The 23,289-nt window shown below is 38.8% G+C and overlaps 1 protein-coding gene across 2 annotated transcripts in view; it reads right to left on the bottom strand.

Moving 5' to 3' along the window:
* Pex10 (peroxin 10) overlaps nucleotides 1-23,289 on the bottom strand; it is a 151,776-nt gene that overhangs the window by 46,104 nt on the left and 82,383 nt on the right. Inside the window, exon 1 of one of the 2 annotated variants that reach the window (XM_067790634.1) lies at nucleotides 10,248-10,389. The exons of the other annotated variant lie outside the window; for it this stretch is intronic. The gene's annotated coding sequence lies outside the window, so the exon portion shown is untranslated. Of the gene's footprint in view, nucleotides 1-10,247; nucleotides 10,390-23,289 lie in introns of those variants that run through there. 2 annotated transcript variants of the gene reach the window in all.

Here is a 23,289-nt window from a genome sequence, read left to right as displayed (position 1 = left end):
CCTTGCAGACATCGCAGCAGGCATTTTCATCAGAAATCTCCAACATTAGCAAATAAAGGCATTTTAGTTTTGATTTTTCACTTAATCTTGGCATTTTTTAATTTGTATAACAATCAAAAAACTTTTGTTTGACAATAATACAGCTGATAAACAATCAAGTTTATCAAGAATATTACTAGGTGCGTTCATATAACCGCATGTGTAAATGGATATAATTTTACACCTTATAAGTTTATATGCTTTCATGAGTCCCCCTAATTACTCTTACACTGAAACATTTATGACAACGTACTCTACCGTTACATAACGGGCGCTATATAGCGGCACCGCTTTCGAGGAAAACAAGCCTTTAGTCAAAACGTATTGACAACGGCCTACGTGAATCTCCGCTTGAACAGCGGAGGCAGCCACTTCAACCTAACCTAACCTAGTCAAAACGTATCCAATTAATAAAATCTACAAAAAGTTATTAAATTCACCAACTCAAATATTTTTAGGTTATGGATATGGAGAGGAACAAAAAATCAATTGGTTGGCTATGGTATGGGTATGGCTTTAGCGTTATACTATTTTCACACAGACGGCTTATTGAATAATAAGGGCAATTTTCTACATTAAGACGCTTATTGAGCTCAATCTTCCCTACAAAATTCGAATCTATTATTATTTCATTAGTAGCTAATCGAATGCCTAATGAAGTCAAAAGCACAATGCAACTCTGTTGGCAGCGTTCCACTTCCGTTTCCGCTTCTTAGTTTTTGGTGTGTTCAGTCCTTAAAAATGTCATTTGTCAAAGCAAATGTCATTGTCTGCATGGCGGAACGATACAAGGTGGCCGCATCGAACAGCTGATTATAACCTTTTTTATTTGATTTGATGCATCAACTACCGGCGCAGTACGATTTTGACATTTGTCAATCGAATTTACAAGTACATGGAATTTTGTTTGTTTGTAGGTATGTCACCATGCTCCCACCTTGTATCGTTCTGCCATGATTGTCTGTCTCATTCTTCATACTAATCGAGCAGTTACTTCTGTGTGAAAGCAAAAAATTTACGATTTCATTAGCAGGTGAAATGATATCATTAAGTTTCTGTGTGAAAACAGTATTATGGTTTGGCACCATTAATCGATTACATTGATTTCCATAAGGTTGGTTCGTCAACTCTTTTATCTAGGTCACCATTAATTGGCCCTTATAGTGGACGCAAACACAAAGCGGTTACTAATTATTGTAATAGAACAAATATGCATGTTTAAAATTAAATTATATAAATGAGATACCTAGAAATTTATGTTATACAAATTTGACATCGTGTAATAAAAATAAAATTAAAATATCAGACTAAACCTAAGAATACAACATGCAAAGCGAATGCAGTTAGACAAATCAAAACGTGAGTTCCTATGACTCAGAGGCTATTTTGGCAAAATTTTGCCGGCATAGAGGTAAATGAAAAGGCTCAAAATGCCTGAAGGTCCTAGCAGGAACAACAAAATTTGGCCGACTGATTAGGACAGGGACGCTACTGTTGGCAGCCATAATGTCGAAATAGTAAAAGACTTCGATTATTTGGGAACCAGCATCAACACTAGCAACAACATCTGCACTGAAATCCAGCGAAGAATCAATCTTGCCAATAAATGCTACTTTGGACTAGGTAGGCAATTGAAAAGTAAAGTCCTCTCTCGGCGAACGAAAATCATACTATGCAAGTCACTTATCGTACCCGTCCTGCTATATGGGGCAGAAGCATGGACCATGACAACAGCAGATGAAGCGGCTTTGGGAGTGTTCGAGAGAAAAGTTCTTCGAAAGATTTATGGACATCTACGCGTTGGTGATGGCGAGTACCGAAGAAGATTTAATGATGAGCTGTACGAGCTATACGCTGACATCAACGTAGTCCAGCGAATTAAAACGCAGCGGCTGCGCTGACTAGGCCATGTTATGCGTATGAAAGATGATGTTCCGGCCAAGAAAGTGTTTCTATCGGAACCCGCCTATGGAAGCAGAGGTAGAGGGCGCCCCCACTCCGTTGGAAGGACCTGGTAGAAAACGATTTAAACTCCCTTGGTGTGACCAATTGGCGCCGGTTGGCGGAGCGAAAGAGCGACTGGCGCGCCTTGTTGGACGGCCATAACCGTTTAGACGGTTAAGCGCCAATTAAGTAAGTAAGATTAGGACAGGGAAGTCAACCACGCTGATTATGAGCTTGGAGGCAGAAGGTCACCAGTGATCGCGTGTGCAGATGACATCTGCGTCACCATGCGGGGGAAATTTCCGCAAAATCTTTGCAACCTAATGGAAGGGGCACCATCCAAAATTTCGCACTGGGCCACAGCCACAGGTTTGGAAGTCAACCCGGATAAAACCGAGCTTGTCCTCTTCACGAGGAGGAACGAAGTGCCAAATTTTACACCGCCAAGAATTGGGGGTACGTTCTTAGCGTTTAGCGATCAAGTCAAGTATTTGGGAGTCATTCTGGATAGGAAGCTATTATGGAGTGACCATATAGTGGAGCGATCTAAGAAAGCAGCAGCAGAGCTGTTCACCTGCAAGAGGGCAATTGGCACCTCCTGGGGATTCTCCCCTAAGGTGACCTACTGGATTTACACAGCCATTGTGCGCCCGATTCTTCTTTATTGTGCCTTGGTCTGGTGGCATGCACTAGCTAAAAGTACATATCTTAAAATGCTTCAAAAGGTGCAATGGAGTTCGGAGCTCTGCATTACCGGGGCTCTCGGCTTCACTCCAGATTACGTTACATACATACATGTATACATAGATAGACACAGGCGAAGCTAACAAAAGCATGTTAAATAGGGCTCTAGTATGCTCTTTCGTAGATGTGTCATGCATCCACTTCTATCGTTAATAAAGGAATGCGTTTTTCGCATTATGTGCAACGTTTCAAATCTATGGCCATTTGGGGTGGTCATAAGTTCAATTGACCTTATGTCCGTTAACCGTATGTCACCCCACCATCACATTATTGCATTGTCATCGAGCCTTGATACGTGTGCAAAGTTTCAATCAAACTTATGGCCATTCAAAGTGGTAATAAGGCCAATTGATCTTATGGCCGTTGACCTTATGTCACCACACCATCACATTAATGCATTGTCATCGAGCCTTGATATGTGTGCAAAGTTTCAATCAAACTTATGGCCATTCAAAGTGGTAATAAGACCAATTGACATTATGGCCGTTGACCTTATGTCACCACACCATCACATTAATACATTGTCAACGAGCCTTGATACGTGTGAAAAGTTTCAATCAAACTTATGGCCATTCAAAGTGGTAATAAGGTCAATTGACCTTATGGCCGTTGACCTTATGTCACCACACCATCACATTAATGCATTTTCATCAGTCCTTGATACGTATGCAAAGTTTCATATTAATCAGACTTCTAGAAACCGGTGAAAATTAAGCTCAAAGATTCCGTTACATACATATATAGATAGATACAGGGCAACCTAATAAAAGCGTGTTAAAAAAACTAATGTTGCCGCACAAAAAAGCCAACCCCAAAGGCGGACCTAAACTGTGACTGAAAAACTGCTCAGTAGTTTAACTAGAGTTTAAATTTGACTAGAGTTTTAACAAACTTATTTTAAACAAACTTAGTTTAAAGTTAGTTAAAGTACATCCTGCCTTAATCAGATGGATCGGCTGCATGTTAAATTGCAGAAAGATTACATCACAATAGGGATTGTACGAGGCCACAAAATCAGTGGACAGGGGCACGCCGCAGGGAGGGGTGCTATCACATCTGCTGTGGACGCTGGTCATCAACCAACTGCTCAGGCAATTCGATGAGTGACCCGTAAAACTTACGGCTTACGCAGATGACGTTGCAATTGTCAGAAGTGGAAAGTGCCTTCCAACGATTAGTTCTTTGATGGGCATCTAATGTCGGGTTGAAAGTCAATGCGGAGAAGACGGATATGGTCTTGTTTACAAAGAGGTACAAGGTCCCAAATTGGACCAGGCCTAAGTTAGGAGGGGTGACCTTACAGGAGAAACCTTGCACAAAATAGACAGTAAGCTGTCATGGAAGCTCAACGTGGAGGAGAGGGTCAAGAAGGCCTCAACGGCACTCTATGCATGTAAAAGAATGCTGGGGTGTACATGGGGCCTATCGCCCTCTCTTTATCATTGGGTTTTTACAGCGATTGTTAGCCCTATTCTATACTATGGAGTTCTTGTTTGGTGGAAAGCCACACAAAAAACAACATACCTCAAAAAATTAGAGGGGGTATGCAGACTATCGATGCTTAGCATTACGGGAGCCCTGAAAACAACCCCGACGGCTGCACTGTATGCTATTCTGCACATCTCACCTGTAGACCCGGTAGCAAAGAACAAAGCGCTAACGACCGAAACCAGGCTCGGTGCTTCGGGGCAGCTTGAGCGCCGACCATATGGCCATAGTAGTATAGCGTCATCAATCACAAGACGAACAGACTACATGATTCCCTATCTGCGCTTCGAGGGAGATCTTAAGGCCACAATAGAGGTGGACGGTTGGCGCAAGGGTGCGCAAATGGTGGACGAGGCGATACATGTGTACACCGATGGTTCCAAAGTAGTGGAAGGAGTAGGGTCTGCGGTATACTGCGCTGATCCGGAAATAAGCAGATCCTACACGCTGCCGGATTACTGTAGCGTTTTCCAAGTGGAAATATTAGCCGTAACCAAAGCAGTAGAAACCCTGGAAAAGAATAGCTTAAGCTGCAACCGTGTTAACTTGTATATTGACAGTCAAGCAATTAAGGCAATAATCGCGCATAGCACAGCATCTAAATGCGTGTTATAGTGTAAGCGTTGAATAAATATATTATTTTATACCAAGCTATGTATATTTGGAATTACACATGCATACTAATAAATGCAACCGTTCTATGTAAATGACATCTTGAATATTAAATGTCAATAAAATACTTACTTCCGTTTTTTCTAACCATACAGAAAACACGCGTTTTCTTACAACTATAACTTTTTAATATAATCTGCGCAACAGGTTATGGGCCGACACTTAGTTGTATTAAATTAAGAATTCGTTTGTGTTATTGCGCTTAGCAAATAATAATTTGTCATCGTTGCTGAATAATTGGACTTTAGCTGGTAAAATGAGCCACAGTACATTAACATTCCCTTTCGAAAAACTTCGTGGTAGAAAGAATTTTGACGTGTGGAAGCAACAGGCCAAGGCATACCTGGTCATTAAGGGACTATGGAAAACAATTGACCCCGGACTGAGCGCGAATGCGACTCCAGCTGAGAAAGATGCTGATTGTCGTGCATCTGCGGAAATTTATCTGATGCTAGATCCAAGCAACTTTGGAATTGTTGCCCAAAAGAGCACTGCAAAAGACGCATGGGATAGTTTAATGGAAGCATATGAAGATAAAGGTCTTACTAGGAAGGTTGAACTGTTAAAGCAACTGGTTCAATTAAAGTTATCAGATTTTCCATCCATGCAAGAGTACATCAATGCTATGGTACTCACATCAATAAAAGTGAAAACAGCTGGACTCGAACTTGATGATGAGTTAATTGCATCGCTGTTATTAGCCGGGTTACCTAATGAATTTAAGTCACTAGTATTAGCTGTTGAAAATTCCAAAAAAGTGCTGACAGTTGACTCAATAAAATCGCTATTACTTCAAGATGTAAAATTTGATACACAAAGCAATGAAGAAAAAGCTCTATACTCAGGTAACAAAAACAACAGGCATAAAGCAAAAAAATATTTCTGCCATGCATGCAAGCAGTCTGGTCATTTCGCTAAGAACTGTCGGAACAAAACAAAAAAAGTAAATGATCAAGTTCTGCTGGCCTCGCTGTGTACAAACACAAAAAATGCAACTGACTGGCACATTGACTCAGGCGCGACCAACCATATGACTTGCAGTGAAAAAAATCTTCACAACAGAAGACCTACACCAAACAAAGCAATAGCAATTGCAGACAACAACAAGTTAAACGTCGAATATGGACATCTACGCGTTGGTGATGGCGAGTACCGAAGAAGATTTAATGATGAGCTGTACGAGCTATACGCTGACATCAACGTAGTCCAGCGAATTAAAACGCAGCGGCTGCGCTGACTAGGCCATGTTATGCGTATGAAAGATGATGTTCCGGCCAAGAAAGTGTTTCTATCGGAACCCGCCTATGGAAGCAGAGGTAGAGGGCGCCCCCACTCCGTTGGAAGGACCTGGTGGAAAACGATTTAAACTCCCTTGGTGTGACCAATTGGCGCCGGTTGGCGGAGCGAAAGAGCGACTGGCGCGCCTTGTTGGACGGCCATAACCGTTTAGACGGTTAAGCGCCAATTAAGTAAGTAAGATTAGGACAGGGAAGTCAACCACGCTGATTATGAGCTTGGAGGCAGAAGGTCACCAGTGATCGCGTGTGCAGATGACATCTGCGTCACTATGCGGGGGAAATTTCCGCAAACTCTTTGCAACCTAATGGAAGGGGCACCATCCAAAATTTCGCACTGGGCCACAGCCACAGGTTTGGAAGTCAACCCGGATAAAACCGAGCTTGTCCTCTTCACGAGGAGGAACGAAGTGCCAAATTTTACACCGCCAAGAATTGGGGGTACGTTCTTAGCGTTTAACGATCAAGTCAAGTATTTGGGAGTCATTCTGGATAGGAAGCTATTATGGAGTGACCATATAGTGGAGCGATCTAAGAAAGCAGCAGCAGAGCTGTTCACCTGCAAGAGGGCAATTGGCACCTCCTGGGGATTCTCCCCTAAGGTGACCTACTGGATTTACACAGCCATTGTGCGCCCGATTCTTCTTTATTGTGCCTTGGTCTGGTGGCATGCACTAGCTAAAAGTACATATCTTAAAATGCTTCAAAAGGTGCAATGGAGTTCGGAGCTCTGCATTACCGGGGCTCTCGGCTTCACTCCAGATTACGTTACATACATACATGTATACATAGATAGACACAGGCGAAGCTAACAAAAGCATGTTAAATAGGGCTCTAGTATGCTCTTTCGTAGATGTGTCATGCATCCACTTCTATCGTTAATAAAGGAATGCGTTTTTCGCATTATGTGCAACGTTTCAAATCTATGGCCATTTGGGGTGGTCATAAGTTCAATTGACCTTATGTCCGTTAACCTTATGTCACCCCACCATCACATTATTGCATTGTCATCGAGCCTTGATACGTGTGCAAAGTTTCAATCAAACTTATGGCCATTCAAAGTGGTAATAAGGCCAATTGATCTTATGGCCGTTGACCTTATGTCACCACACCATCACATTAATGCATTGTCATCGAGCCTTGATATGTGTGCAAAGTTTCAATCAAACTTATGGCCATTCAAAGTGGTAATAAGACCAATTGACATTATGGCCGTTGACCTTATGTCACCACACCATCACATTAATACATTGTCAACGAGCCTTGATACGTGTGAAAAGTTTCAATCAAACTTATGGCCATTCAAAGTGGTAATAAGGTCAATTGACCTTATGGCCGTTGACCTTATGTCACCACACCATCACATTAATGCATTGTCATCAGTCCTTGATACGTATGCAAAGTTTCATATTAATCAGACTTCTAGAAACCGGTGAAAATTAAGCTCAAAGATTCCGTTACATACATATATAGATAGATACAGGGCAAGCTAATAAAAGCGTGTTAAAAAAACTAATGTTGCCGCACAAAAAAGCCAACCCCAAAGGCGGACCTAAACTGTGACTGAAAAACTGCTCAGTAGTTTAACTAGAGTTTAAATTTGACTAGAGTTTTAACAAACTTATTTTAAACAAACTTAGTTTAAAGTTAGTTAAAGTACATCCTGCCTTAATCAGATGGATCGGCTGCATGTTAAATTGCAGAAAGATTACATCACAATAGGGATTGTACGAGGCTACAAAATCAGTGGACAGGGGCACGCCGCAGGGAGGGGTGCTATCACATCTGCTGTGGACGCTGGTCATCAACCAACTGCTCAGGCAATTCGATGAGTGACCCGTAAAACTTACGGCTTACGCAGATGACGTTGCAATTGTCAGAAGTGGAAAGTGCCTTCCAACGATTAGTTCTTTGATGGGCATCTAATGTCGGGTTGAAAGTCAATGCGGAGAAGACGGATATGGTCTTGTTTACAAAGAGGTACAAGGTCCCAAATTGGACCAGGCCTAAGTTAGGAGGGGTGACCTTACAGGAGAAACCTTGCACAAAATAGACAGTAAGCTGTCATGGAAGCTCAACGTGGAGGAGAGGGTCAAGAAGGCCTCAACGGCACTCTATGCATGTAAAAGAATGCTGGGGTGTACATGGGGCCTATCGCCCTCTCTTTATCATTGGGTTTTTACAGCGATTGTTAGCCCTATTCTATACTATGGAGTTCTTGTTTGGTGGAAAGCCACACAAAAAACAACATACCTCAAAAAATTAGAGGGGGTATGCAGACTATCGATGCTTAGCATTACGGGAGCCCTGAAAACAACCCCGACGGCTGCACTGTATGCTATTCTGCACATCTCACCTGTAGACCCGGTAGCAAAGAACAAAGCGCTAACGACCGAAACCAGGCTCGGTGCTTCGGGGCAGCTTGAGCGCCGACCATATGGCCATAGTAGTATAGCGTCATCAATCACAAGACGAACAGACTACATGATTCCCTATCTGCGCTTCGAGGGAGATCTTAAGGCCACAATAGAGGTGGACGGTTGGCGCAAGGGTGCGCAAATGGTGGACGAGGCGATACATGTGTACACCGATGGTTCCAAAGTAGTGGAAGGAGTAGGGTCTGCGGTATACTGCGCTGATCCGGAAATAAGCAGATCCTACACGCTGCCGGATTACTGTAGCGTTTTCCAAGTGGAAATATTAGCCGTAACCAAAGCAGTAGAAACCCTGGAAAAGAATAGCTTAAGCTGCAACCGTGTTAACTTGTATATTGACAGTCAAGCAATTAAGGCAATAATCGCGCATAGCACAGCATCTAAATGCGTGTTATAGTGTAAGCGTTGAATAAATATATTATTTTATACCAAGCTATGTATATTTGGAATTACACATGCATACTAATAAATGCAACCGTTCTATGTAAATGACATCTTGAATATTAAATGTCAATAAAATACTTACTTCCGTTTTTTCTAACCATACAGAAAACACGCGTTTTCTTACAACTATAACTTTTTAATATAATCTGCGCAACAGGTTATGGGCCGACACTTAGTTGTATTAAGTTAAGAATTCGTTTGTGTTATTGCGCTTAGCAAATAATAATTTGTCATCGTTGCTGAATAATTGGACTTTAGCTGGTAAAATGAGCCACAGTACATTAACATTCCCTTTCGAAAAACTTCGTGGTAGAAAGAATTTTGACGTGTGGAAGCAACAGGCCAAGGCGTACCTGGTCATTAAGGGACTATGGAAAACAATTGACCCCGGACTGAGCGCGAATGCGACTCCAGCTGAGAAAGATGCTGATTGTCGTGCATCTGCGGAAATTTATCTGATGCTAGATCCAAGCAACTTTGGAATTGTTGCCCAAAAGAGCACTGCAAAAGACGCATGGGATAGTTTAATGGAAGCATATGAAGATAAAGGTCTTACTAGGAAGGTTGAACTGTTAAAGCAACTGGTTCAATTAAAGTTATCAGATTTTCCATCCATGCAAGAGTACATCAATGCTATGGTACTCACATCAATAAAAGTGAAAACAGCTGGACTCGAACTTGATGATGAGTTAATTGCATCGCTGTTATTAGCCGGGTTACCTAATGAATTTAAGTCACTAGTATTAGCTGTTGAAAATTCCAAAAAAGTGCTGACAGTTGACTCAATAAAATCGCTATTACTTCAAGATGTAAAATTTGATACACAAAGCAATGAAGAAAAAGCTCTATACTCAGGTAACAAAAACAACAGGCATAAAGCAAAAAAATATTTCTGCCATGCATGCAAGCAGTCTGGTCATTTCGCTAAGAACTGTCGGAACAAAACAAAAAAAGTAAATGATCAAGTTCTGCTGGCCTCGCTGTGTACAAACACAAAAAACGCAACTGACTGGCACATTGACTCAGGCGCGACCAACCATATGACTTGCAGTGAAAAAAATCTTCACAACAGAAGACCTACACCAAACAAAGCAATAGCAATTGCAGACAACAACAAGTTAAACGTCGAATGTGTTGGTGATTTAGAATTTTCGGTAATGACAAACAACGAAAATAGAATACTTACTGTGAAAAATGTTGAATATGTGGCAAGGCGAATTCATTACAGGTGGTGTTATCCAAACAGCTGATTGCTTCTTCTAGATTATTTTCCATACAACGCCTTGTACTTCAACATGTCAGTTAATCGGAATCAATTAAAATTTTCTTTTGACTTGACATTCTTCCGCACGGCGAATTGGTTTAATTCGCTTTGCCACCACCTAGTATAGATTCGCCTTGATATGTGCCGAATTTATGCTCTAATCTCCTTTCAGTTAGCCAAATGGCGTTAAATGGAAAAAAATTGTTTTCGAAGGTAAGTTCTGCAAAATATTTAATAAAAACAACACAGTAGTCGCTTCTGCAAAATTGATTGATGGGCTTTATAAATTAAATTGTCAACAAGTTGAGAATAGAAACAAGTGTGCATTTGTTGCTGTGGATTACAATTTATGGCACAGAAGACTTGGGCTTGTAAGCAACAAACTGATGTCTGCTACAGGCGTAATGAATGGTGTGACATTTAATTCGGCTGATAATCATAAGTGTGTCGTGTGTATTAAAGGCAAACAAGCCAAATCGCCATTCAACCTTAACGAGAGTTATGCGACTAACGTTTTGGAAGTTGTCCATACAGACATCATGGGTCCATTTCAAGTACCATCACATGCTGGTGCACGTTATTTACTAACATTTGTTGACGACTACACACGCAAAGTGTTTGCTATTCCAATCAAATCGAAATCCGATGTGTATGAAGAATTTATAAAATTCAAGAACTTCCTTGAAAATCAATGTGGCAAAAGCATTAAAATATTACGTTCAGACAACGGGACCGAGTATGTGAACGGCCCGTTCAAGAAATATACTGCGAAATGTGGAATTTTGCATCAAACAACAACACCGTACACGCCTGAACAGAATGGCGTGGCAGAGCGAATGAATCGCACACTAATGGAGCGGATTCGATGTATGCTTTTAGATGCTGGCCTTGAAGACAAGTTTTGGGCTGAAGCAGCGAATACGGCAGCATATATATTAAACCGTATAGCTCGTAACTCAAAAAATGCTAGCCCTGAAGAACTTTGGTCAGGCAAGAAACCAAATATAAAACATTTGCGAGTATTTGGGTGCAAAGCGTTAGCACTCATACCAAAACAAAAAAGGGGAAGAAAGTTGGCCCCGAAATCTATTGAAAGCACATTTGTAGGTTACAGTGAAACTGCTAAAGCGTATAGGCTGTTTAACCCACTAACAAAAACAATTATCATCAGTCGCGATGTTACGTTCCTTGAGAATGAAAAATAAATCTCTTTAGCGCTGCCTAAGAATAACTACGTTTATGATCTAAGAGAAAATTCGAACGAAACTGTTGCCAATTCAGAGGGAAGTGCTGAAAATATTGAATCGTCATCAGCAAGTTATTCAGAAGAAGAAGGTGCCACAACACAAAGTAGTAATGCTGATGCAAGTGGCATTTTAGAATCCATTGATGAGAGCAGCTATGAGGAAGATGCCAACGACAAAACATATGTGCCGGAAGCTCACATCTCTTTAGCTGATATGGAGGTACGTAGATCTGAACGACTTAATAGTAAGTTATGTACTTCTAATAATTTTTGTGCATTGAGTTTTGTTCTTAAAGAGCCGCAAACAGTTGAAGAAGCTTTATCGCTAGAAAATGCAAACGAATGGAAGTCAGCTATGGAAGATGAAATGGCTTCGCACATGGCTAACCAGACTTGGGATCTTACCACGCTACCTCCAGGAAAGACAGCTATAAAAAGTAAATGGGTTTTTAAAACCAAAGTGAATGCTGATGGCGAAGCAGTTCGACACAAGGCGAGACTTGTCCCCTTTACGACAAGTATAGTCAAAAAAAGGGAATCGACTACGAAGAAACCTATGCGCCGGTCGTAAGGTATACATCGCTTAGATTCCTTTTAGCTTTATCGGCCAAGTTCAATTTGATTATACACCAAATGGATGCTGGCACCGCATTTTTAAATGGAAATTTAAGGGAGGAGCTATATATGACACAACCTATTGGTTTTGATAACAATTCTGGAAGGGTCTGCAAGCTTCGCAAGTCAATATATGGCTTAAAACAATCAAGTCGAGTTTTGAACGAAAAACTCAACCGCGTACGACTGAGCTTTGGGCTACACAGAAGTGAAGTGGATCAATGCATCTACCATGCCAATCGGAAAGATGAATTATTCTTTGTGGCTATATATGTAGATGATGTACTGATATTCAGCAACGAAATTGATAAGATCATGAAGCTAAAAGAAAGTCTAATGAAGTCGTTTCAAATGAAAGACATTGGCGAAGCTAAGTCAGTTTTAGGCATGAGAGTTACACGCGACAATAGCGGCATAAAGATTGATCAGTCGGCATATATCGCCGATGTTTTAAAGCATTTTGGCATGCATACATGTAATCCAATATCTACACCGATCGATACAAATCAAAAGTTAACATCTGAAATGTGTCCGAAGTCTGACTCCGAACGAAAGGCGATGGCTAACGTGCCGTATATGCAGGCGGTAGGGTGTCTCTTATACGCCGCACAGATTACTAGACCGGACATCTGCTATGCAGTGAATATTTTAAGTCGCTTCACCTCTAACCCCGGTCAGGCACATTGGACTGCACTGAAACGAATAATGCGTTACCTGCAAGGCACCATAAACAAGTGTTTATTATACAGAAAAGACTCTGAAGAAATTACTGGCTTCTGTGATGCAGATTGGGCTGGTGACATCGACAGCAGACGATCCACTTCTGGGTACATCTTTATGTATCAAGGTGGCGCAATCTCCTGGTCAACAAACTGTAGCACTTTCAACCACAGAAGCAGAATTGATGTCAATGGTCTGTGCTATTCAAAAGTCTATATGGCTTAAGCGATTACAAAACGAACTAGTTCAAAGCGAACCGAAGACTATGGTGGTTTTTTGTGGCAACAAAAGCGCAATGTTCATAGCAACTAACAATTCATTTTCTGCGCGCACAAAACATGTAAATATTAAAGCAAAGTTCATTCAAGAAAAAATTGAAAGCGGTGAAATTAAACTTGAATGTATTACTTCTGAGAATATGTTGGCGGATACTTTAACGAAGGCCGTAACCGCAACCAAAACTAATTTTTTCTTGAACGAAGTTGGCTTAAAGTAATTTTACGCCCATTTGTATAAAGTATATATTCCGGAAGGGTGTTGAATAAATATATTATTTTATACTAAGCTATGTATATTTGGAATTACACATGCATACTAATAAATGCAACCGTTCTATGTAAATGACATCTTGAATATTAAATGTCAATAAAATACTTACTTCCGTTTTTTCTAACTATACAGAAAACACGTGTTTTCTTACAACTATAACTTTTTAATATAATCTGCGCAACAGTAAGCAGTCTCTAGAGAGAATCGGGGCAGGGAGAAGCATACATCTATATTGGGTCCCAGGGCATATGGGAATAGATGGGAATGAAAAAGCGGACGAACTAGCTAAAAAGGGCGCATCTCTTGAAGCTTGCTCCGTAGATGTTCCAATTAGATTGGGCGAGATTAGGCGAATGCGAGAGGTGCACATGATCGACCAAGCGAAAAAGGCGTGGGTTCCAGCGCGGGGCTGTAAAGTGTCGAAGATTATGTGCAGGTCTTACAACCTTAGACTAACACAGTTGCTTCTATCATTAAAAAGAGAGGACTGTAGACTCATGACGGGTATTTTGACTGGACACTGCCTTCTGGCGTCACTTGCCTTTAAATTAGGCTTGGTCAGTGATAGCAGATCTAGGAAGTGCGGGTTGGAGGAGGAAACGATCGAGCACGTTCTGTGCTCGTGCCCTGCACTTGCCAGGCTAAGACTCCAGCTATTAGGAGTGATACAGCTGTCAGATCTAGAAGCAGCAAGTGGCTTAAGTCCTAGGAAGCTTCTAGTATTTGCCAAGAGGACGGGGTTATTTTATAACATAGGTCCTGGTTTTTGATAGGGTTTTTCAGTTTGGTCGTTGAAACAAACTTCTGGTAACACTACGGACTCAATCAGTATATGTGAGGTCCTCATGGACCGGCCAGTTCAACCTACCTACCTAGTTTAAGCTTAGCTTAACCAACTACTGAAAAATCGAGCCAAAGCAGCCACTCGTATGTAAGTAAACACATCAATCATCATTTACGTACATACATATAAGGCAACGGAGAGATATTCACAAACACATTTAATCATCAGCTGAAGTAGTACTCACATATACACACGCATATGGTAACAAACTACAAATATACATGTATATGGCTGGTAACCAAGCATGAAGTTCACGAAATTACTAGACCTTAGGAGAAATGGGTGAACGAGGAAACCGAGAGTATAAAAACAGCGCAAACTAGTAGCTGCTAACGAAAACTGGGTACACTTTTTATAATGTATAGTGTATAATTTACTCAGTCTATGATTAGAATAATCTTACAGACTAGAATACAAAAGTAAATTAAAAAACTTAAAACAAAATATCAAGTGAAAACCACAACGAAAAACGTAAGTAACATGACTAGCGAAAACAAAAAACAAAAAGATATTGCAAGTTAAGATTAGCGGTACTCTTGCAGAGTTGACTTGAAGATGTTTCTCGACAAAGAAAAATCAATAAAAAACCTCCCTGAGAGTCTATTAAATTCAGTTAGTGCCCGAAAAATTGAGTCAAAATTACAATAATTAGCCCTGCAAGCACGCGTGTAAAATGGAAAAAATGTTCGAAGACTCCGATTAGGTACATTAAATGACACCTTCGCTAAGAGAGCTGGGCAAGCAAGAGAGCCAACTATTAGATCATAGATGAACATTAGCAGATGTTCTATCCTTCTGGATTCGAGAGGCTGGAGGTTTATGAGTAAGCAGCGCGAGTGATAGGATGGAATTGGGTCGTCAAAGTTGAGTGAAAATAGAATAAATTTTCTTTGAACCCTTTCAATTCTGGCAGCATAGCAGCTATAGATAGGATTCCAAACAATTGAGGCGTATTCTAGTTTTGGACGAACGAGAGAGGTATAAAGAGCCTTCCTTGTAAAAGGATCCCCAAAGTCTTTTGCATATCTACGAAGAAAGGTAAGGTTTCTGTAAGCCTTGGGAAGCATATAGGAGATACGATTGACAAAAGAGAAAGAGGAATCAAAAACAACACCTAAGTCAATAAATTCATTAACCGAAACCAGTCGAGCACCTGCGATTTCGTAGAGGGTGAAATGTAAGTTAGATGATTTAGTAAAAGACATGTGAAAACATTTATTCACATTGAGGAAGAGATTATTGGCACTACACCATTGGATAAGATTATTTAGGTCATTTTGTAGGAGTTGGGAATCCGACTCGCCATTAACTCTATGAAATAACTTTAAATCATCTGCATATAGAAGGAAAGAGGACGAAAAAAAACAGGAACCAACATCATTTATAAAAATCACAAACAACAAAGGCCCGAGAATGCTACCCTGAGGAACTCCAGACGTTGCATAAAAAGGGAGGACTTGCAGTCCTCGATTTCAACACATAGAGACCGGTTCGACAGATACGATTTTAACCAAGATAAAAATACAGAATGAAATCCAATATACTCAAGTTTAGATAGTAAGATTTGATGTGAAACTTTATCAAAAGCCTTTGAGAAGTCAGTATATATGGTATCAACCTGGCAGCCATCCTTAAATGCAGAGGTAGAGAAATCAGAAAACGACCCTAGATTAGTAACAGTAGAGCGACCAGCAACAAACCCATGTTGACGCGGGTCAATCACCCTTTTAATGACAACTTCTCCTTTATGATTTTTTCGAAAAGCTTTGAGCATACTGTGAGTTTGGCAATAGGCCTATAGTTAGAGATGACATTTTTATTACCGGATTTAAAAATAGGACCAATTGAGCTCCTTTTCCATCTATCGATAAAAGATCCAGAGGACAGAGATAAATTGAAGATATGGAAAACGGGGGCGCAGAGTGTTAAACTACAGTGCTTCAGTAAAAAGGCGCAAAGGCCATCAGTGTCACAACTTAGCGAGGGTTTAAGGGAAAGCTTAGCATTGCGAACATCATCCTCGGAGATAATGAGGGAGCCGAAATCTATCTGATCTCAAAGTCCCAAGCGCGAATGAGAGCCAGCCAAACCTACACTGGCATCATCAAAGTTAGATTTAAAGAAAAGCAGTTAGATGAGCAAAAAGCTCAACTGTTTCAGTTAGCGACTGGGAGCTTACCCCATTAAAGGTCATACAGATCGGAATATTCGTTGAACCTCGTTTGGAGCGGATAAAGTTCCAAAAGGCTATTGGATTTTCTTTAAGCTCATCTTCGAGCCTACGCATGTAGCGATTATAAAGAAATTTGTCGAGAACATTAAACTGCCGTACACTATTAAAGTACTGTTCCCTAATAGAAATGTTTGCCCTATTTGCCTTATATAATTTATTGAATTTGTTACGCTTGTTTTTCAACCTATTAAGAGTTATGTTATACCAAGGTAATTTATGCAACCTAGGCCTAAAACGAGGCACTGTACTATGAAATATCTCAGACAACTTCGATAAGAAAAGATCATAACACATGCTGACGTCATTAGAGAGAAATATATTTGCCCAGTTAAGTGCAAGTAAGACATTGTTCAACTCATGATGGAATTATAGAAGGTGGCGGATGTAAGCAGCTTCTCGCTCTAACGCCGCCATCTTGAACGCCCTTAGAAATAAGAATGTTGTCGCTTTACATAAATACTTTTTTATTCAAAGGAAAAAGTGTACTTAAAAGCATAAAAATCGTATTTTTTTTTTTTTTTCAAAAATATGCAACGGCATCACTTTTTTATCCAATTCTGCTTTGTGTTGAGTTTTCTTTCTATCAAATGTGTGACAATTATCAAATAAAAGTTTGTTTACTTCAGGCATGCTTAACCAACAAACCGATATCATTTCGTTACGATAATTAACGTTAAGAAACGAAACAAAGTCATTTCGTTTCGTTTATTAACGTTAAGAACGTCAAATTAACGAAATGATTTTGTTTCGTTTTCTGCCCTATCAAAACGAAATCAAATCGTTTATGTTGATCATTAATTTCAAACTATGCTGGCAAAGCTGATTGATGGCGGAGTCATTAAAGATGAAAGCATTAGCCAAGCTGATTGCAACTTTTCTCATGAGTTTTGACAGTACGAACATTTCTCAGAGTATTTTTGACATTACCACCAACGAATTACACAAACAAATTACATGGAGTTTGTGTGTGTATGTTCGCTCGCTGTTAGCACCTTACGGCTTCACCATGGCTATAGCATTGCCAGCACAATTCAAACATAAAGTATCACGTTTTTGTTAACGTTTTTAACGTTAAAGAAAGCTTTTCGTTTCGGTTAAATACGAGATACAATTTATCTTGATAATTTCTTTATCGATAATATTTCGAAGTGTTTCAACGGAAACGGTGGACATTTTTTGATAAACGATTAGCTTAACGTTAAGGTGCATCCCTGGTTTACTTAACGAAATCGGGTAAAAAACGCTTTTTTCTGCGGAAAAAAAGCAAATATTTGTGTTGTGTGGTAAATACTAGAGTATTCTTTTGTTTACAACAGTTTAATTGTGTTTTTGTGAAGCATAAAAGAGGAGAAATGCAGAAAATTTGCTGCACATATTGTTTGTTTGTATGTGCAATTAAATATGTAAATAAATTGCCATTAATTGGGAAAATTTCTTTAAGGAAGACAAACATTTGCAGAAAAAAACTGATTTTCGCGGAAAATTGGAATTTTGCCAGCATATAAAGGCAAGAAGCATCATAATTTTTCTTTATGTGATATATTTATTAATAATAATGTGAAATTTATTGTTTTTGAGTGATTTTGTTCCCCTCATATATCCCCATATATATCCACATATATTTGCTTCCTAAGTGGACATATGAAGAAAAACCGAATGTAGGTAAGGAATTAATTAAAAAATAAGAAATTGAAGGTGTTTGATACTAATGGAAACAAATCCCTTCTACATTGAAAGACTTATACAAATGAGTGAAAGTATCGACCTCATCTTTGAAGTAAAAAGGCTCTTTTTTAGAAGCCGAATGTATTTCCGCATAAAGTTGCTTAATAAATTCATGAAGCCTTAATTGCACAGTAAGTCTTGCAAATCTTATTATAAGTACCATTAAATAATCATGAATACCTTTCATTATAGTTTGTGCTCCATGTACTTACATATTTGTATAATTTTCACTACTGCAATTTTAGCAATCCGCGTATTTTGCTACGAGAGAATGTAGAAGAAATGTGAAACCGGTTTCAAAGTAGCGAAGAAAAAAAACATATTTTTATTTCCGTTATTACCAAATTCAATTTCATTGTTATAACCGCCATTATTCGATCTTCACTTATTGCAAAATGTATACAAATAAATATGTAAAATAATATAAACCAATTTTTAATTTAATTTTATCTCAATTTATTAATTTCAAAAACTTGGTAAAATTTAATTAAAAGAAAAACTTTGTAATGGCATATAAGTATTTTGTAAGTAATGTTAGTCTTATGTCAATTTCGATGTAAAATAATTTTTTCTAACGTTAAATTTACATAAAACATAAATAAAACTTTAACGAATCGCGAATTTGATGGGTGAAATTATTGTTTTTTCTTAAAATTTCACAACCTACATAGATACATAGAAATGATTACTGTATCTTTGAAGAAATTCGTTTCTACTAAGCGCCAATCCTATTTTAGATAGCTTGGTATCTTTGCATTTTATTCTCTGATTCTCTACCTAAACAACGCAGCGCTTGATTTTCCTTTTAAATTGAATTTTAATTTAAGCAGTAAAACGCATTGGGCTTATAATTCATACATTTTCTCAATATAAAAAAGTCGCTAATGATTGTTAAGCCGAAGCAAAACATTTGTTTTTTTACTTAAATTATAGTTCAAATCGTTTCTTTACTTTGCAATCCCATTCTAACAATAAATAAAAAAGTATGAAATTAAGTACTATTTTAAAAATCGGGCCCTTTTTTATGCCCCATTCTCTTGTACTTCCAAAATACAACCTGGAGCTCACTGGAGCTAAGGGCGTTCGATATAACAGCTGTCAAATCTTCCTCCACTTTCTATCAAAACATTATGGTTCAACTCACTGAAATCAGTAAGACGGCCCATACATGACACAAAAATCATGCGCAAATATAAAACGACGAAGTGTGAGCAAATGAAAATTTTGACATACACGGCTCAAAAACACTGCGCAATATTCATTTTTAAAGTAGCGCAACAAATGAAATATGTGTTTTAATTGTATAAAAAAGGCACTAATTGTGTAAAAAATCACTATTTATTTTCCACAGTGCTGGTAATTCACGGTATAAGTCGAAAAACTCGCACCAGAAGCGTTTATTTTCCATTGTATTTATAAAATATATATTTTAATTGCAAGACCAGCTCAATTCATTGCAGCACTGCGCAATATTCATTTTTCAACTAGCGCAACAAATGAAACATGTGTTCTAATTGTATAAAAAATTATTATGTATTATTGAATTTGTGTCAATTCCCGTTAAAAGCTAGAGATGGTCCTTACGCCTTCGATATTAACATTTTTAAGCAGTAATTACTGATGTTATATTATCAGGAATCACAGGTAAACTGTGAAAGATTCACCACACCCGAAGAAAAAAGCATGTGCAATATTTGCAGCCATGCGTAAATATCAAAATCGTTTTGATTTTAGCGCAGTTCTCTGCGCAAATAGCGCAACCAGTGCACACACCGGGCAAATCCTTGTGCAAATTGGTAATTGGCACAAGGATACTTGAGCCGTGTAATTGGCGTATAAGTCGAAAGTTAAAAGGTGAGTTATCCAATGGCGTCAGCGTAGGGATAGCAGCAAAGATATTTAATTGAATGACAAGCGGTAAGTAATATCTATCGGATGGACACACAGGAAGAGTACTCTAAGAGAGATCAAATATTAAATTCTCATCGACAAACACAAGATCAAGCAACCTCGAAAGAGTATTAAATAAATTATTGTTTTGAATCAAATTGCAACTTAAAATATTATCTATAAGGTTGATTTCATAAGAACGCGTGACATTCGTAGGAGTTAGAATACCATTACATTGAAAGTCCGTCCAAACAATATTTGGCAGATTTAAATCTCCAAGTATGCAAAAACTCGCATCAGGGTGACTTTCGCGTAGTTTGAGGATGTTCTCGACATGAGATGAGTATAAGAAATCACCACTGTTCGGCTGTATGTACGAGCAACATATGAAAGTTGAGCTAGAGGAACTGGAAATACATACGCACAGCTGATCTAGTAATGAATCATGGTGTAGAAGTTGAAACCTTGATGAATGCAGGTTTCAGTTAACTGCAATCAACACTCCACCCCCTTTCTATTGACCAGTTTTCACAGAGTCTCGATCTTTCCGGAAAGTTAGGAATAACTTAGAGTCAAAGTATTCTTCATCAAAGAAGTCAATGACATAAACGTCATAGTCCATACGAGACGAAGACAAAAGAAAATCATTAGATTTGGTGCACATGCCGCCGACATTTTGAAAGTAGACTCTCAAACGTGCAGTCGATGAGCAAGTGGATATATTGATTGTTGTTGAGTTGGTCATTACGTGAACCTACGATACCGATGGTTTTATTGTAAAATTACAAAGAAATATCCTTACTTACTTTCAAGCGAGCACTTAATTGCATCTCTCTTTAAAATCAATATATTTTGGACAATTTTAATTAACAAATTGTGATACTTTATTACCGGGGACGATTGCTAAAACATGACCAAAACCGTTGGGGAAATATTATTAGACGCGTTTTTGCCTCGCTTCCAATAATTCGAATACTTTTTCGCCTTTGGACTATTGATAACAGGACAAAACGCGTATTTTCATATCTCTTTCAACTATTTTGGACGGTTTATTGCAGTCGACCTCGGTTTCAAACTGTTTTTCGCGGAAAACTTTTGAAGGGGTAGAACCAGTGTTTGTATTCTTAATGCTGGAATAACTACGCGTCCTCAGATACCCCAATTCAAGACTTCTGTATAATTTTCTGTATGACCCATATAGGTGCACCTCATTTTCTACTAAATTCGTTCAAAAAAATTTACCATCAATGCAACCCATATCTAATATTCCGGTATTTTTTGTGTTTCTCTGCGTCGCTTTCCACGACAGCAACCCCGGTAATTTTGACACTTCGTTCAATGTCAAACGCAGGTTCCACTGAGTTCCACAATAGTTTGACATTGACCGAAGTGTCAAACGCGAGTGTGTTAGAAAGAGAAAGGAATTGTTTCCTTCTCATACATATCATACTTGTAAACCTGTACTATAATTTCCATTGTTTACTATCATGGTGGAATCACCAGGTGAAGAAAATAAAAAAAGACAGAAGATGTACGCTATCTTAAATGGTAGGGATGTATTTTGAAAGGCCAGAAGAGGGTAAAATTTGTACCCGCTTCGAAAAAATAGGAGTAGAAAAGTAGATGCCTTGCTACGAAAGCCATTACAGAAACTGTTTTATTGATTGTTGTTGAGTTGGTCATTACGTGAACCTACGATACCGATGGTTTTATTGTAAAATTACAAAGAAATATCCTTACTTACTTTCAAGCGAGCACTTAATTGCATCTCTCTTTAAAATCAATATATTTTGGACAATTTTAATTAACAAATTGTGATACTTTATTACCGGGTACGATTGCTAAAACATGACCAAAACCGTTGGGGAAATATTATTAGACGCGTTTTTGCCTCGCTTCCAATAATTCGAATACTTTTTCGCCTTTGGACTATTGATAACAGGACAAAACGCGTCTTTTCATATCTCTTTCAACTATTTTGGACGGTTTATTGCAGTCGACCTCGGTTTCAAACTGTTTTTCGCGGAAAACTTTTGAAGGGGTAGAACCAGTGTTTGTATTCTTAATGCTGGAATAACTACGCGTCCTCAGATACCCCAATTCAAGACTTTTGTATAATTTTCTGTATGACCCATATAGGTGCACCTCATTTTCTACTAAATTCGTTCAAAAAAATTTACCATCAATGCAACCCATATCTAATATTCCGGTATTTTTTGTGTTTCTCTGCGTCGCTTTCCACGACAGCAACCCCGGTAATTTTGACACTTCGTTCAATGTCAAACGCAGGTTCCACTGAGTTCCACAATAGTTTGACATTGACCGAAGTGTCAAACGCGAGTGTGTTAGAAAGAGAAAGGAATTGTTTCCTTCTCATACATATCATACTTGTAAACCTGTACTATAATTTCCATTGTTTACTATCATGGTGGAATCACCAGGTGAAGAAAATAAAAAAAGACAGAAGATGTAAGCTATCTTAAATGGTAGGGATATATTTTTAAAGGCCAGAAGAGGGTAAAATTTGTACCCGCTTCGAAAAAATAGGAGTAGAAAAGTAGATGCCTTGCTACGAAAGCCATTACAGAAACTGTTTTTTCACAGGACCAGTGCGCTCTTATATTACTTTTGGCAGCGAATAAAAATAAAAAGGTAAAACTGTGATGAGCAGTAAATCTCAATAATGCGTCTAAAGCAAACTGACCTCAAATTCAACTGCAGTAGAAACTTTCATCGAAAAACCGGACGTAAAAGGGAGAGGTGTTATCCATTATTTAGTTGAACTGTACTAACTTAGCGCACTTGAATGGGTTTCGGGTATGATGAAAAGTTTTACAGTCACACTTGGAAGTGATGGTAATACTTTTAAATGTGTTTGTATCCCTAAAAATCCATTGTTATTTCCATCTGCTCTGTTGATTTGTGGTTAAGAGTTGGAAGTAAAACATATGCCCTTCTAATATATCATACACATTTGATTAGAAAAGCTCTTGACAGTTGAATTCGTGATGTATTACTAATTTTACCATGTTATTATTTATTAAAATGTGTCAGGGGATATAATATTCGGCCTAGAAGATGTTGATCCGATCGAGCCGGATTCATATACTCTAAATTACAATCCATAACTGTAACACTCCTC

Source organism: Eurosta solidaginis, chromosome 5, assembly GCF_040869045.1.
Source record: "Eurosta solidaginis isolate ZX-2024a chromosome 5, ASM4086904v1, whole genome shotgun sequence".
In the NCBI taxonomy this organism is placed as follows: Eukaryota; Metazoa; Arthropoda; class Insecta; order Diptera; family Tephritidae; genus Eurosta; species Eurosta solidaginis.
Note: the sequence above shows the minus strand (reverse complement) of the source record. Positions and strands in the feature narration are given on the sequence as shown.